This window comes from Cervus elaphus, chromosome 13 (assembly GCF_910594005.1).
Source record: "Cervus elaphus chromosome 13, mCerEla1.1, whole genome shotgun sequence".
NCBI classification, from domain to species: Eukaryota; Metazoa; Chordata; class Mammalia; order Artiodactyla; family Cervidae; genus Cervus; species Cervus elaphus.
In genome coordinates, this window is record NC_057827.1 from 62,262,616 (window position 1) to 62,279,031 (window position 16,416).

At 50.0% G+C, this 16,416-nt stretch overlaps 1 protein-coding gene and 1 long non-coding RNA gene across 3 annotated transcripts in view; one reads left to right on the plus strand and one right to left on the minus strand.

Moving 5' to 3' along the window:
* Positions 1 to 2,162, minus strand: part of SYNE3 (spectrin repeat containing nuclear envelope family member 3) — a 100,183-nt gene extending 98,021 nt beyond the window's left edge. Inside the window, exon 1 of the mRNA XM_043921244.1 lies at positions 2,038 to 2,162. The gene's annotated coding sequence lies outside the window, so the exon portion shown is untranslated. The remainder of the gene's footprint in view (positions 1 to 2,037) is intronic.
* A 102-nt stretch (positions 2,163 to 2,264) lies between these two features.
* Positions 2,265 to 12,492, plus strand: LOC122706204. Of its 2 annotated transcripts, XR_006344340.1 has the most exons (4): positions 2,265 to 2,486; positions 5,564 to 5,911; positions 6,901 to 9,185; positions 9,964 to 12,492. It is a non-coding gene; the product is annotated as an uncharacterized LOC122706204 (long non-coding RNA). The 2 variants fall into 2 exon arrangements; XR_006344339.1 differs by having other exon boundaries at positions 5,564 to 9,185.
* Positions 12,493 to 16,416: the final 3,924 nt, after the last annotated feature.

Below are 16,416 nucleotides of genomic sequence, written 5' to 3' on the forward strand. Positions count from 1 at the left end.
ACGCTCCTGAAGGCGAGTCCCGTTTAATTCTCTCGGCAGGCGCTACAGTCATCCCATCTCTCGACTAAGGAAACTGAAGCTCTGAAAGGTGAAGGGAGGTTTCCACAGTCACACAGCTGGGGAAAGGTTAACACAGGGCTGGGCCAGCCAGTCTGACACATCCACCCCCATTTCTAACATCTGAGCCACACGGGAGGCCCCTCTGCCTGCGGGGCTCCCAGGGGCTCCAGGCTGCTTTGGAGGTGATGCTGGGCCTGCCCGGCCTGGCCTGCCCAGAATGGAGGTCACCCCGCGGCCAAGCCACAACCCCCCGAAAGCCCCCGCCCCAGGTTTCTGTATCCGGAGGCCACCCAGACAAGGACAGGTCCCCAGCTGTGGCAGAACAGGCAAAGCGCCCCGGCTAGAGGTTTGTTCCCATGGAGACGGAAGGAACTCAAACTTCCCCTGAAGGGTGCCTGCAGGGGCTAGAGGCCAGCCTGCACCCCCAGGCAGAAACCTGAGCCCAGATTCTCACCACTCCCCCTCTGAGCCACCAGCAACTCCTTGGGGCCTCTCCTCAGGACCCCCAGCAAGAGAGGAATGAGTTCCAGAAATAAGCCTTCCTGGCCCACACCCGCTCCAGCTGCCCTCCAAGGGGCCTCTCTGGCTGCAAACGATGCCCGGGGGCCAGCAGGCTTGGCACAGCTGTGGCCGTCTGCCTGAGGAATGCACAGAGCTACACGTGTCAGAGAGTCCCGCGCGGGCCACAGTTCCAGGAAACAGAGCAAAACCTCCCGTTTGCGCAGCACACCTCCCCACTCTGCCTCCCAGCTCCTGATCCCTGATAGCCAGCCATTGGCTGTCCCCCCAGTTGTGCAGGAGGCGAGGCTGGACCCTTGCAGAGTTAAGTTCTGTTCTTGGCTGTGTGGCTCTGGGCAAATCACTCGCTCTCTCTGGACCCGTTTCCTCTCCTCTTAAGGTTTGAAGGAGGCAGTGGCGCCAGGTTCAGAAAAGCAGTGATTTTGTGACATGCCCCCTTTTCTAGGACAGTCACTTTTCCCCACTGTCTCTTTTCCTCATTCCAAGAAATGTGGCATGCCCCTCTGGGCATGTCAGGCTCCCCAGCTGGCAGCCCTTGGCTGTAAAAGGCCCACCAGTAGTGCCAGGAGGAACCTGGGAGAGGGTCCCAGGGCAGTCCTGGGCCAGCGCTTAAGGGGCCAAAGTGGTAAAACAATGACATTCATGATCACCCCACCCGAGTTGTAATCCCTGCCTTAGAGTTTTGGAGCGGAGGTCAGTGGGCTGTGCACGGCACTCACTATTAATGGGTTGACCAAAGGACCATATCCACCAGGTCCGCTGTTCGGAATCAAGATCTGAAGATTCTTAAGAGGAATCGGCATCCCTTTGGGGCTCCTTCAGGCCCTACAGGAGATTTCTGGCCTCACTCTCCCCGCCTTTAGAGATACAGGGATGAGGCTCAGAGAAGCTGAGAAGCTTGCACAAGGCTGCACAGCCCCGGGGATTCTGAATGAAACCGGTCCTGCCTGCGAGTGCGACTTCCCCTTCCCACCGCCGGTCCTGGGATCACTCAGGCAGACGCTACGGAGCGAGCTCGCGGTGGCCGGGAGCGGGTATTCCTGCCGGCGTTCACCGCCCGGGTTGGGGACACGCGGCGCAGTGACAGGTCCGCTGGCCCCAAGCGGAGGCAGAATGAAGACTGGAGGCGGCGCCCGACCCTGCGGGGACGCGCTGCCCGGGGCTTTCGGGCTGCTTCTTGGGGACCGAACCCCCAGAGTCGGGGAGCGAAAACGTTCGGGGATTTCGCAGGCGGCAGGGAACGGTTGGGTTTAAACTAAAAATACGCGCCCGCCCGCAGCTGTCACACCAGGGCCCCCGCCCCCGCGCCCCGGCGCGCCTCTCCGGGTCCCCTTGACTTTCGGCGATCACGATTCCTGGCGGGGGAGGCGCCAGGGCTGGCCCGGGGTGGGTGTTGACCCCCGGGGTGGGGTCCGACCCTCCGGTCCTGTTCTGGTCCCCCGACCCCGCGCCACTTACCCGGACAGGAGCTTGCAGGAGCGCGGCGCCGCGGGCAGTCCGGGTCGAGCCACCCTCCTCCTCCCTGCGTCCCGGGCGGCTCCGGAGCGGGGCGGGGCCGGGGCGGGGCCCGGACACTCGCCCCCGCCCCGCCCAGTCCCCTCCGGACCTGCCACGCGAGCCGCCCCCAGGGCCCAGCCGAGGTGGCTGGGCGAGAAAGAGGCGCGCGGCAGTCCGCGCGCTCGGCGGAGGGCCCCGGGGCCCGGCCTCAGCCCGGCGGGCGCCCTCGCAGACCCCTTTCCCCGGGGGGAGGCGGGCAGAGCGCTGTCATGGGGACTCCCCACTCTCATCCCTGGTCCCGCGCCCAGGGCTGCCTTCTCCCAATTGGGAGCCGCCCTAAGCCCCGGCCACCGTCCTGCTTCCGCCTGGGTCTCATCCTTAGAGACGGAGCGGAGCCGCCTCTCCCCGGGGTAAAGTTCGATCTGCCGAATTCCTCTGTGCGCCTAGCCTTAGGGAGCGGGTTGGGGGCCTGGTGACCCTGGTCCTCTCTGAGCCGAGGTGGGGGCAACGGCTGGGACACCCCCCTCCCGGAGGCGCGAAATCCAAGGAGGAAGTGACACCTATCAGCCAGCCTGACGGTGGGGGCGCCCCATCCGGCCCTTCCCACTCCACCGTTCCCGGAGCCTCCAAGCCAGGGACGTTCGCGCCCCAGGCTCGGGTGGGAGAACCCCAGGATACCGAGGCGAGGCGATGGGGGCTGAGTCACCAGGAATGTGAATCCCACCCAAGATCAACCTCCCACAAACCCCAGGTCCAAGAATGTGTCTCTCCTCGCTCTCCCCGTGCGCCCCGCCCCCCAGCGGACACTTCCTCTCACGCGTGTGCAAATCCCAGATCCAGGGACTCCCAACCCTTTTAACCTCTAAATTTTATCTGCCTTTGCCTTTGTGCTCCCAGCACTTGCAGGCCTTTAGACCGTCCTCCCCGCCAGCGCTGATCTTTGTCAGAGTAGTAATTAGAGGTTTGCACGATGGGTTCCGTTTCCTTTGAATGGGGATGAAAGCGACTCAAGAAGGATACAACTTGCAGAACTCTTGTACCAAGTGGACTCCAGTCTCCACAATTTAGGTGTGGCTGCGCCCATTCTGCAGATGAAGAGTTAGGTGGTTGTTCAGTCCCTCGGTCGTCTCTGACTCTTTGTGACCCCATGGACTGCAGCAGGCCAAGCTTCCCTGTCCTTCGCTCTCTCTAGGAGCTTGCTCAAATTCATGTCCACTGAGTTGGTGATGCCATCCAACCATCTCATCCTCTGTCGTCCCCTTCTCCTCCTGCCTTCAATGTTTCCCAGTATCAGGGTCTTTTCCAACGAGTCAGCTCTTCGAATCAGATGGCCACAGTATTGGAACTTCAGCTTCAGCATCAGTCCTTCCAATGAATAGTCAGGGTTGATTTCCTTTAGGATTAGGGCTTCCCTGGTGGCTCAGAGTCTGCCTGCAATGTGGGAGACCCCAGTTCAATCCCTGGGTCAGGAAGATCCTCTGGAGAAAGAAATGGCAACCCACCCCAGTACTCTTGCTTGGAAAATCCCATAGACGGAGGAGCCTGGGGGCTGCAGTCCACAATGTTGCAAAGAGTCAGACACAACTGAGTGACCTCACTCACTCTTCCTTTAGGATTGACTGGTTGGATCTCCTTGCTGTCCAAGGAACTCTCAAGAGTCTTCTCCAGCACCACAGTTCAAAGGCATCAGTTCTTTGGCGCTCAGCCTTTTTTATTGTCCAGCTCTCACATCCGTACATGACTACTGGGAAAACCATAGCTTTGACTATACGGATCTTTGTAGTCAAAGTAATGTCTCTGCTTTTTAATATGCTGTCTAGGTTGGTCATAGCTTTTCTTCCAAGGAGCAAACGTCTTTTAATTTCATGGCTGCAGTCACCATCTACAGTGATTTTGGAGCCCAAGAAAATAAAGTCTGTCACTGTTTCCATTGTTTCCCCATCTATTTGCCATGAAGTGATGGTAACTGTCCCAAATCTAAGGCTTCCCAAAGGGTGTTTTCCTCTTTTGGTTCCTTAGTGAGGCTGGTAGGCTCTCTTTCAATGTTTGTTGAATAAATCAGTGTAGAAATCAGTGTCCTAAGAGTAAATTGTAAAGCAAGACCAGTGTGTGTGTGTGTGTGTGTGTGTTTTCCAAATGGAGGGCAAGGCAAACTGTTTTCTAAATGCCAAAGCTCAAGAGTTAAGGCTGGGTTAACTAGCTTGAGTTAAATGCCTGAGTGTCAGCCACACCTCCTACTCAGAACCCATTTACCAAGTTGTAATTATTCACAGGGTCAGAGGAGATACACACAAAGGGCCTCTTTCATCCTTGCCCTGTGATTGTTCTAGATGTCCAGTTGTGTTTCCTAGTATCACCCTGACTCCTCTGGGCTTTGGGGGTTACAGCAGTCTAGCTGAAGGTACAGATGGCGTTCAACAATTATTATAATCCTGGGCATGTGGGTAATGTGCTTTGCTTTTCCCAATGCTTCCACATGTATCTCCTCGTTAAATCTCTGTGAGGATCCTCTCAGTAAGTTACGAAAAGTTTAATGAGTTCTCTTCTGATGGAAAGAGGTCAGGTGATTTGCACCAGGAGGATGAAGACAGCTCTGACAAGGCTCCTGAAAGGTTGCGGCTGAGAGATGGTTTGTTGCACGGGGGAGCCAAAAGCTCAGGCTCCGGTGCCAAACTGCCCAAGTTTGCAACTTTCAGCTCATTACTCAACCTTGGTTTCCTTTTCTGTTAAATGGGTCTAATAATAGCAAGCTCTCTTGAGGTTTTGTGCCTGGTATTGTGAGCACCCAGCTCATGCGAACTGTTCTGGGAGCTGTAGGCTCAGGATGGTTTCTGGCAGATAGAACCTTCACCCCTAGACTGCCAGGGAATTCCCTATTCAGTCTTTCATCAGACATTTCTCGAGCACTACTACGTGCTAGTTCCTGGGAATATGGAGAAGGATGAGTCAAGGACAGTCACCCGGACGGAGGTCACAGGGCTTGGATTCTGTGTCCAAGGGGCTGTCGCCTGAACCGGGTAGTGTGGTATAGATACAGACTGTCCCTCTCACTACAGAGCACCAGCCAAGGCTGAGAGACCCAAATCCCAGGCCCAGCTCTGCTGCTTGACTGAGGGAAACTTAGCAAGTAACCTTGTAGGACCTTATTTTCGCATCTCTTAAATGGGGATAGCAGTAATATTTCACAGGCAAGAACATACGGGATTAAAAATATTTTATAAACTGCAAAATACCATGCAGATGTTGCTAGTTTTATTATTATTATTAGCTTTAGCTTTACAGGGCTTAGTGCTTTTCAGGATAGTCTCCTGTTGCTTTCTTTAAGTCTGACATAAAAATGGGGCCGTCCTTTTTGTCCATTCTCTGGCAAACAGGCCACTCCAAATAGTGCATATGGACGGGGGAAAAGTTGAGTAAGCAATGTAGGAGAACGGGGGAGTTTGCAAGTAGGAAGTCTATAAAAACTTCAACTCATTTGTCTTTTCAGCATTACCCACTGCTACAGAAAAGAGTGAAGCTTATCTGGAAAGAAAATTCTGGCAAAGACGACGGGAGAGCCCCTGTGCCGTCTCTGGAGTGGAGTACAGGAAGCCCCACCCAAGCCTGCCTTTCAGAAGTGGCCCAGAGAGGGAACCACATGGAGGCCCTAAAATGATGCCTTTTGGAAATTCTGACTCATTTGGCGGCGGGGGTTATTTATGCAACGTTCAAAAGGTCTCCCAAGGAGTGAAATATTGACTGTTCTTCCGCCATGTCTCTTCCCTGTGGCCAGCGTCTCCACCACTGTGCACCCAGAAGCAGGGGCCAATTTCAAAAGGCTGGAGAAGTTATTCAGGTTTGTTTCACATTTGTCTCAGCTCGCTAACTGCAACAGCGATCCTCTAAAGTCTTATTTTGTGTGACTCTTAGTTGTTTGTGTGGTCAATCTCTACAGAAAGAGTAAACGAAAGCGGGAATGAGTCTTCTGGCTAATCGAAACCCTTGTGTGCGAATGGGTAAACTGAGGCAAGAGGGCAGGAAGGAGGGACCCTACCTGTACCGTCCCAAGCCTGGTAACTGGTGTTCTGGAAATCTATGTTCCCTTTGGCCTGGAGAATTCCGTGGACGGTATAGGTCATGGGGTCGCACAGAGTCGGACATGACTGAGCGCCACTCATCTTCCACTTTCACTGTTTCATCTCTAGGCTGGGGGATCCATCCCTCCCCACCCCTTCCCCCTTAGTGATGACTCACGTCAGTGCTGCTGGCTGAGCACAGATGGGAAGCTTGCACTGGGGTAGCCATTTCTGGGACGCCTCATCAGAGACGTGCCCATCTGGGCATGGAAAGCTGGTTCTCATCCTGGTTCCGCTCGCAGCTGCCTCTTTCTTCGTTTCCCCCTTTGCTGCTCCTCCAAGTGTGAGTCTATCTTTTCTCCCTCTGGTCCTACTGTGTGCTGGTAGGGTGAGCAGACCCACCAGCCCAGTTTCTTCCTCTCTCCAAGTAGTCTGCCTTCCCCACTGGCAGCTGCCACCCCAAAACCAAGTAAGCTCGGGAACCGAAGTAATTCAGGCTGTTCTTCCAGATGCACGAATTGTGGTGCTTTTACAAAATTAAAATACAACATGTGTTGGAAGCAAGGGCTGGATTCTGGGATTACTGAGTTCTAGCCCTTGTAAATGCTACTCACTAGCTGTGTAACTTTGGGTTATTTCTGAGTCTCTGACTCCATGAAATGGGAGAACTGGAAAAGATCATCTCTAAGTTACTCCTCCCCAAAAAATGTGAATTTTTTTTTCTTTTCAAATTTAATTGATTTATTTATTTGGCTGCGTTGGGTCTTAGTGGCGGCATGTGGGATCTTTGGTTGCGGGGCACAGATTCTTGAGTTGTGGCGAGCGGACCCTGGAGCTCGGGGCTCAGCAGTTGCAGTATGTGGACTTAGCTGCTCCCCAGCATGTGGGATGTTCCCCGACCAGGGGTCAAACCGACATCTCCTGCAGTGCAAGTGGATTCTCAACCACTGGACCACCAGGGAAGTCCCCAAATAATATGCATCTTGATTGTACTGGATAATAATACCATTGAGCATGGCTATTAAACACTACTATTATCTTACACTAAAAGCATAAGTAATTACAGAAGCAAACATGTTAAGGTAAAATTGACACACTTTATTCTTAACAAAATAAAATCCTTCTGAAAGAGCCTGGTCATGTTTCTCTCATCAGTGGGCAAGCCAATCTATTCTCTCTGCTTTTGCTTAAGGAGCACCTTAAGTGGTTTTATTTTTTATTTTTTACAATTACATGAGGTAATTGTGGATTATGCAGTTGTGACGGATTATACAGAGAAAGTCCTCTGCACCTTTTACCAAGTTTCTTGCAATGGCAACATCTTGAAAATGTAGCTAATACAATATCACAACTAGGATACTGACACTGACATCAAGATGCAGAGCATTTCCATGGCCACAAGGATCTTTCATGCTGCTCCTGTCTCCTGCCCTCATCCCCTCCTTCACCCCTGGCAACCATTAACCTGTTCTCATTTCTACAATTCTGCCATTTCAAGGATATTATACAAATGGAATCATAAAGTGTGTAATCTTTGGGAACCAGCTATTTTCACTCAGCGTAATTCAATGGTGATTCATCCAGGTTGTTGAATCCACATCTCTTTATTGCTGAGTCTTATTCCAGAGTATAAATGGACCATAGCTCATCTAACCATTGACCTGTTGAAGGACATCAAGGTGGCCTCTAGTTTGGGGCTATTTTGAATAAAACGGCTATAAACATTTAGTACAGCTCTTCCTGTCAATGTAAGCCTTCACACTTTAAGATTTAACTGGTATGGTACCTGTACACAGTACCACACCACCGATTTTTGTCCCATTTATTTATAGTGATGAACACACTCCAAAGATGTTGAAGTGTCTAGTAATTGCCCAGGACCAGGCTGTGAGTTGCGGAAATTCAATAAAAGCAAACTATGTGGTTCCTAACCTTAGGAATTTGCAACCTATTGTGGAAGCAACACTGAAACACTGAAGTTACATTGAAATAACAAGACAGCGCTGCACATGATCAGGTGCTAGACAGCAGGGTACAGAGTTGACTCTTACAGGAATCCAGAAAAGGGAGAGAAGGGTGAAGGCTCACGTGTTTGGGGAAGGGCGTTGTGGATAAGGTGAGATGTGAGTTACGTCTTGAATGATGGAGAATAGTAACAATATCTAGCATTTATTAAGGATACTACGTGCCAAGCACTGTCCTAAACCTTTATACTTATATTAACTCATTTAGTCCTCATCAAGGTAGCTATTATTATCTAATTTTACAAATGAGGGAACACATCTATCATGAGGCTGCCCTGGACTACAACCCAGGTACTCATAAATAACCACTCCTTGGTTCAGCTCACAACTCTCATGAATAACCACTGCCCCTACTGTCTGCCTGGTGGCAATGGTGGAGGACCATTTTCTGATCGTGATTGAATTCCAATCTGTTTCTTAGGTTTTATTTTTCACACAGAGCCACACTGAACCCCAAATGTCACAGCTCTGGCTCCATTAATGTGATGAGTTCCTTATGGGTCCACGTTACTCATGAGAAATTACTTTGTAAAGAATAGCACCAGCCTCAGTCACAGGAGAGAAAGCATAGTGCATGTGCTACAAGAGGGAGAGAACCAGCCTGGAGGTCTGCTGTGTGTGTGTGTGTGTGTGTGTGTGTGTGTGTGTGTGTGTGTGTGTGTGTGTGTATCGGTGTGTGCAAACAGCAGGGCTGAACCCTCCAGTCACATTGCTTACCTGCAGTGAGAAAAACATCAGAGCTGCAGCTTCGTACGTACCGGGAAACTCGCAGGGCAGTCTGAGATCGTTTCTGATAATGACTGTGGTTTTGTGTTCTCCAAACCGCTCTGTACCAGGGAAGTCACAGCCACGCTCAGCGATTTCCTTGGTTGCTGAGCAGGTGGGACGTGTGATTTCTCTTCGTAAACAGGCTTGAGCGCGGCTCAGCCTTCCAGCCTCACTGTTTTGGCCTAAACAACGGCAGCACAGCACTAGGAACCTGGCTTCTTTGTTCGGTTTTGTTTTGAAACCTAAATGCAGCCTTGAGAAGGTCAGTGTTGCCGACCCAGGGATGGCAGGGGAGGGAGGGAGAAGGAGACGTGGGGAGGGGGGAGGTGTGGCAGACGGGTAAGCTCACGGATGGAAATCTCCTGACGTGGTACCTCTGGGGCTCGGCATCTTCCGACTGGCTGGGTCCAGGGTGGGCCATCTCCCCTCCCCTGTCTCCACACCTAGAAAACAGGGCTGCTTCGTGTCCTGACTTCCCTGTGGGAGCTGTCCTCAGGATTGCTGAGAATAAGGGCCGTGGGAATGTGTTACAAACTTGAGGTTCTGTGCAAGTGTGTGCTATCATGGGAAATGGAATCCTCCCCTGACTAGCCTTGCCAGTCAGAGTTCACAACTGAGACCGACTCAGGAAGAGGCTGTGGGTGAGGGAGAATCTCCACTAAGGAGGAAGAGAGAACTTGTTTTTACTCCCTGGAGACAGGGTTTTGAATTCTGCTGCAGTGTTCCCGCCTTGCTTTGGGCAGGCTTGGCTGTCCTGAACATGTGATAATATTAGAGGTGCACTGTAATAGGCAGCATGCCCAGGAAGCGGGGGCGGGGGGGGGGGGGAACCTGCACCTGACTTAGGGCAGCAGAACATTCCAGGCATTTGTGCCCCTCCCCCAGGAGCACCATGCAAGCGGGCTGGGCTCTCCTGGGGGAAGCCCACATCTGGGGCACAGCAGGCCCCTCTCCTGGACAGGCAGAGGCCTGGGTCAGACAGGTCCACGTGCCTGTAAGAAACCTGTTGCTCTTGATGACAATTCTTGATGTTTTCCCAGCCGCGAAGGTCATTTCACCGCAGAAGCCCCTTTCCATCAAATGTTAGAATCCTGCTGTGAACTGGCCCCAGACACATGCCGAACGAACAATTCTCAAACCGACTGCCTCAAGTCCTTGCTCTGCATGAGGCCCAGCACCTGGCCTACAATCTTAAAAGAACTTTAATACTCAATTTTTTTTTTAATGCTGTCGAGATGGTCTGCAGAGAAGAACGGCAAGGGTCACCAAATGCACCTCCTGGCTCTACAAAAGCCGGACGCGGCGGACAGAAGCAGCCCCTGTAAACGGGCAGGAGAGAGAGCAGCGCAGGCCCCGTGTCCTTGGGTATTTACAGGTCCTGCTGGTGCAGCGCCAGTGGCATTAGGTCACCGGCTTCAGCAATCAAGGCTGTTTCATCATCCAGGCTGAAATATTTGTGTCACTGGTGAATCTGGGCAAAGGCCGAGACCCTGTCTGCTCAGTTTACAGTCTCTAGGACGGCCTGACACACAGGTGCACAGACACAAATAGCAGCCAGAAGACTCTAGAAATTCACTGGCCCGGCTCCTTCGTGTTCCAGAGACTCAGAGGTTCGGGAGCTGCCCAAGGTCAGGGAACATGAGCCCTCCCCACCCCCCGCCCCCCATGGCTCAGCCCACAGCCACGCTTACCTCCATTGCCAAACCCAGGGGACGCTTGGGTTCTTACCTGGCCTCTCTTGCGGCTTCTGACCACCCTGATGGGGCCTCCCTCCTGGAAGGAAGCTTGTTTCTCCTCTGGCCTCTTTGCTAGTCTTCAGGCTTATCCTTCCCTAACAGCATACATCTCCCAGCTTGTGTTGCTGGTTTTTCCCTTTTTCTTGCTCTCTCTGCCCAAATATTTTTCTTTTTAATATCTTACTTTGGCTGCGGTGAGTCCTAATTGCAGCACTCAGGATCCCGATCTTTGTTGTGGCATGTGAGACTTTTTAGTTGCGGGGTGTGAACTCTCAGTTGCAGTGTGTAAGACCTAGCTCCCCAGGGATCGAACCCGGGCCTCCTGCATCGGGAGTGCGGAGTCTCCGTAGCCACTGACCACGAGGGAAGTCCCCAAATCTCTTTTATTATCAGGTCTAGACCTTCCAGGGCAATCATCTGAGTAATTTCCCCCAATATTTCAGATATAACCTAACGACTTAGATAGACGCCCCTCAGATTCCTCAGACTCAGAATGTCTGAAAGTAATTTGTGTCTCACTTCTCCAATCCTTCTCCCTCCTCTCCCTGTGTTCCTTGTATTCGCTAGCCGGGAGGAGCTCTAGAGCTAAGGTAGAACCTGGAGGTAAGCCTGAGTCCACCTCTTCTTCCCAGCCCCCTCCCCACGTCCAGCCAGTTACCAGATGACATCCACCCAGACTTCAAAGTGTGAAATGTGACTTGCACGGGTGACCACTCACGGCACACAAGTAGAGCCCGGGAACCGCTCCATCTTCCAGCGGTCTCCTGACCGGTCTCCCTCGGTCAGTCTGGGCCACCTCCAGTTCGTCAGCATTCCTACCAGGCTCATTTCTCAAGAACTCTGCAGCGGACACCCTTGCTATGACCTTCTCTCATCCCAAGGACAAAATCCTAAGGCCCCATCTACACTCACTTGCAGGCACGTCTACTAGTGAAGCACCCTGGCACCCACCTGGGCCTTTGCCTTGGCGGTTTCCTCTCCCTGGAATGTCCTTCCCTTTCAAGTAGCAGCTCTCTACCCTTCGTCAACACTCAATTCAAACACCACCCCCTCTAACTTTCTCTGAGGCCCTGCTGCGCTGGGCCTGGCAGCCCCACCCCCTGGCGGTGCTTAGCGACCTTCTTGCATAAGGCTGAGGTCCTGGGGAGTGGGCGTGTCTTACCCCACTCTGCGGCCTGCTTAGCACAAGCTCTGTGGTTGGATGGTTCTCTCCCTCCTATGGCATCTGTGGTCAGTAGTGAGTCTCAGGTAATTTGGGATTTGAGATACTGTCCTACATTGTTTACCATGTCACAGGTTCTCCATTCAAGAAGCATGCCTTGTGCACAAAGGAGGACCAGGGTGGGAAAGAGTTCCACTGGACTAGAAGCGGAAGGTCTGTTGGGGTGGGAGGGGCATAAAATTAAACTGTGATACGTACAAAACCCCTGAAGGGTTTTGGTCTCCAAAAGTAGTGAAATAGGGCTGGGTGGTCGGACAGCGAAGTGCTTCTGTCCTTTGCTGCCTCTGATGGTGTATCTAGCATTTGCAGAAATGCTTTATGGACGCTGGCTAGCTGAGTTCTTAAGCCCAGCATGGGATTCGCAGTTTAGAAAAACCCAACTTTATGCCAACATAATTCAATACGTCACCACCTAATTAAACATAGTATTTTTAAGGGGCTCATCCTGGACTAATACGAGATATAGAACAGGAATAAAATAACACTGCTTTTCTGGCATTAATGAGGGAATTATGCCTCTGAAATTTATCTTTTAACCCAACCCACTTAGACTATGCCTTCCCTGATGGCTCAGACAGTAAAGCATCTGCCTACAATGGGGGAGACCCGGATTCAAGCCCTGAGTTGGGAAGATCTCCTGGAGAAGGAAATGGCAACCCACTCCAGTATTCTTGCCTGGAAAATCCTATGGATGGAGAAGCCTGGTGGGCTACAGTCCATGGGGTTGCAAAGATTCAGACATGACTGAGCGACTTCACTTAGATCATGAGTCTGTATACTTTTTGTTGGCAATTTAACATACACTATGTTTCCTTCACTTCTTAACCAAAGCACACGGAATACCATTTTCTTGTCTGAGTGACGTGGAATTACTACACAGGGGCTCTAACGCTCAAGGAATTGTGACACCTAAGGACCATGAACCTCCACTTACACCCAATGCTCCCAGAATCAGTTCAGTTCAGTTCAGTCGCTCAGTCGTATCCGACTCTTTGCGACCCCATGAATCACAGCACGCCAGGCCTCCCTGTCCTTCACCAACTCCTAGAGTTTACTCAAACTCATGCCCATCGAGTCGGTGATGCCATCCAGCCATCTCATCCTCTGTCGCCCCCTTCTCCTCCTGCCCCCAATCCCTCCCAGCATCAGGGTCTTTTCCAATGAGTCAACTCTTCACATGAGGTGGCCAAAGTATTGGAGTTTCAGCTTCAGTATCAGTCCTTCCAATGAACACCCAGGACTGATCTCCTTTAGGATGGACTGGTTGGATCTCCTTGCAGTCCGAGGGACTCTCAAGAGTCTTCTCCAACACCACAGTTCAAAAGCATCAATTTTTCGGTGCTCAGCTTTCTTCACAGTCCAACTCTCACATCCATATATGACCACTGGAAAAACCATAGCCTTGACCAGACGGACCTTTGTTGGCAAAGTAATGTCTCTGCTTTTTAATATGCTATCTAGGTTGGTCATAACTTTCCTTCTTAGGAGTAAGCGTCTTTTAATGTCATGGCTGCAATCACCATCTGCAGTGATTTTGGAGCCCCCAAAATAAAGTCTGACACTGTTTCCACTGTCTCCCCATCTATTTCCCATGAGGTGATGGGACCAGATGCCATGATCTTAGTTTTCTGAATGTTGAGCTTTAAGCCAACTTTTTCACTCTCTTCTTTCACTTTCATCAAGAGGCTTTTTAGTTCCTCTTCACTTTCTGCCATAAGGGTGGTGTCATCTGCATATCTGAGGTTATTGATATTTCTCCCGGCAATCTTGATTCCAGCTTGTGCTTCTTCCAGCCCAGTGTTTCTCATGATGTACTCTGCATATAAGTTAAATAAGCAGGGTGACAATATACAGCCTTGATGTACTCCTTTTCCTATTTGGAACCAGTCTGTTGTTCCATGTCCAGTTCTAACTGTTGCTTCCTGACCTGCATACAGGTTTCTCAAGAGGCAGGTCAGGTGGTCTGGTATTCCCATCTCTTGAAGAATTTTCCACCGTTTATTGTGATCCACACAGTTTAAGGTTTTGGCGAACAAAGCTAGTGGATGTAATGGAATTCAAGTTGAGCTATTTCAAATCCTGAAAGATGATGCTGTTAAAATGCTGCACTCAATATGCCAGCAAATTTGGAAAACTCAGCAGTGGCCACAGGACTGGAAAAGGTTAGTTTTCATTCCAATCCCTAAGAAAGGCAATCCCAAAGAATGCTCAAACTACCGCACAATTGTACTCATCTCACACGCTAGTAAAGTAATGCTCAAAATTCTCCAAGCCAGGCTTCAGCAATACATCAACCGAGAACTTCCAGATGTTCAAGCTGGTTTTAGAAAAGGCAGAGGAACCAGAGATCAAATTGCCAATATCCGCTGGATCATCGAAAAAAGCTCCCAGAATATAGCTGTCCAAAAAGAGAAAAATCCCCAAATATCTGCTTCTCAGTTTTTAAAATCTCCTGTTAGTCCTGCATTTAGTGTTAACCTTTTAAATTTACTTCTAATCTGTTGTGGCTGTAATATTAGAAAACTAAGCAAGTATACCGCTCCCTAAAATAAGCACAGGCCTTGGAAGGGAACCAACAGCCTCTTCCCAGAATCCGGCAGCTCCCAGACTCCTGTGTCCTGACAGGGGCAGCACTTACTGGCTTTTGCTGCCCGGCTTCCCAAGGAAGATAGACTAGTGCCCCCTACCTGCCTTGCGGGGTAAGGCTGAGACTCATTATGAAATGCTCCAAGTTTCTCAAAGAATAGAGTGATTTTGAAAGTTGATGAGTTATTTTGCAATAAGCAAAAATCCCTTCAAGTAGGAGGATAGCATTGGCCCTGGCCCCTGCAGTATGGATGAACCCCCCGAGCCGCAGCTGTGCAGTAGGAAGAGAAGAACAAGGCAACAGCTCACCCACTGGCCTGACATGCAGGCTTAGAGTTACACGGAGTGCGGACCTGGATGTCTGGAGAGGGGAGAAGGCCTGCAAATATGTCACCTTCTCCTCAGGGCTTTATTTTTTTTTAAATAGTTTTTATTTATTTAATTTTTGGCTCTGCTGGGTCTTTGGTGTTTCTAGTGCTTTTCTCTAGTTGTGGAGAGCAGGGGCCACTCTCCGGTTGGGGTGCTTGGGCTGCTCTTTGCGGTGGCTTCCCTTTATGCGGGGCACGGTCTCTAGGGTGCTCAGGCTTCAGTAGTTGGTGGCGCATGGCTTTAGCTGCTCTGAGCCTTGTCGGATCTTCCCGGATGAGGGATGGAACCCCTGTCTCCTGCACTGGCAGGCAGGTTCTTTACCACTTAGCCATCAGGGAAACCCTCCTCAAAGTTTTAATACAAAATTCTCTTGGTGACCCAATTTTATAAGTGCAGACTATGCAAAATGCTCCCCCCTTCTTTATTATATTTTTTTTACAGAGTATAATTGGTTAATGATATAGTCTTTTTATTAAAGTTCCAAAACTCTGGCTCACAGAAATTTGTTATCCAACTAATTCTATCTCAGCAGGTTATACTTTCAAAAACTGTCAAGTTTAGAATAAGCAAGTGGCTAATTTTTCTGGCCATTAGAGTAGAAAAAATATTATTTAAAATCCTCATTATTTTTCCTGCAAAAGGAAAATAAACAGTTAATGTCATTCCACTTCCAACCCACTCCCCTACTCCGAGGAATTAGGGTCCTTTGCTGGCTACTCTGGTGAAAGAGGCTAGAGCTATGGATTCCCAGGAGAGCAAGATTTAATTTTGAAGCACAGAATTATTAAGGCTCAAAGGCTGAAGTATGAAGTGAAATCCTGACTCAACATAAAGAGTACTGATGGCCTTGGTAATACATCTTAGTCATCATTCAAAGGAAAACAATACAATTTTCTCAGTGTTCGTCTGGCTGTGAGCTCAGTGATTATCAGAGGGAGACACAAGACTCCTGCCAACAGATAAATCATCTAACACGTGACACACAACAGCCTTGGCTCCTTGCTATTGAAATTCTGTGGTCTAGTCACCTTCTCAGAAGTCCCTGGAGCGTAGTAACAGTCTGAGTTATGGAATCTACTTGTTGGTAAGAAAGAAACATAATACAAAACATTAAAATGTTTCACTGAACAGCTGAGCAGAATTCTTTTATCACCTTTACTCAAGTCTTAGCACGCTTTATGATTAACTTTTAACTTTTAGTATGACCTTATAGGAGATATCATTTGGGCTCTTTCCCTTGAAATGAAATAAGGTTCGCAATAGAAAGAAGTCCAGCAGATGTCTGATTTTAAAGGCCTATGTGTAGCCAGGGAGTTCAGTCCTCACTGAGAGAGGAGCATGTGGATAAAAGGGAACATAACTTTCAGAAGTGAAAAACTATGGTTTATTCTTTCAATCGGAGTTTTGCACTGAACTTGTTGTCATTTTAGTTTCAAAAAGCATGAAAGTCACATTTGTGTCCAGTACAAATTCATATCCTGGAGATAATTCAGGAATATTTAATTTTCTGTCAGACTTACTGACTTTGCTACAATTCTGAATTAAAATTTGTTTTAAAAAAATGCTTGTGAAGGTAAAAC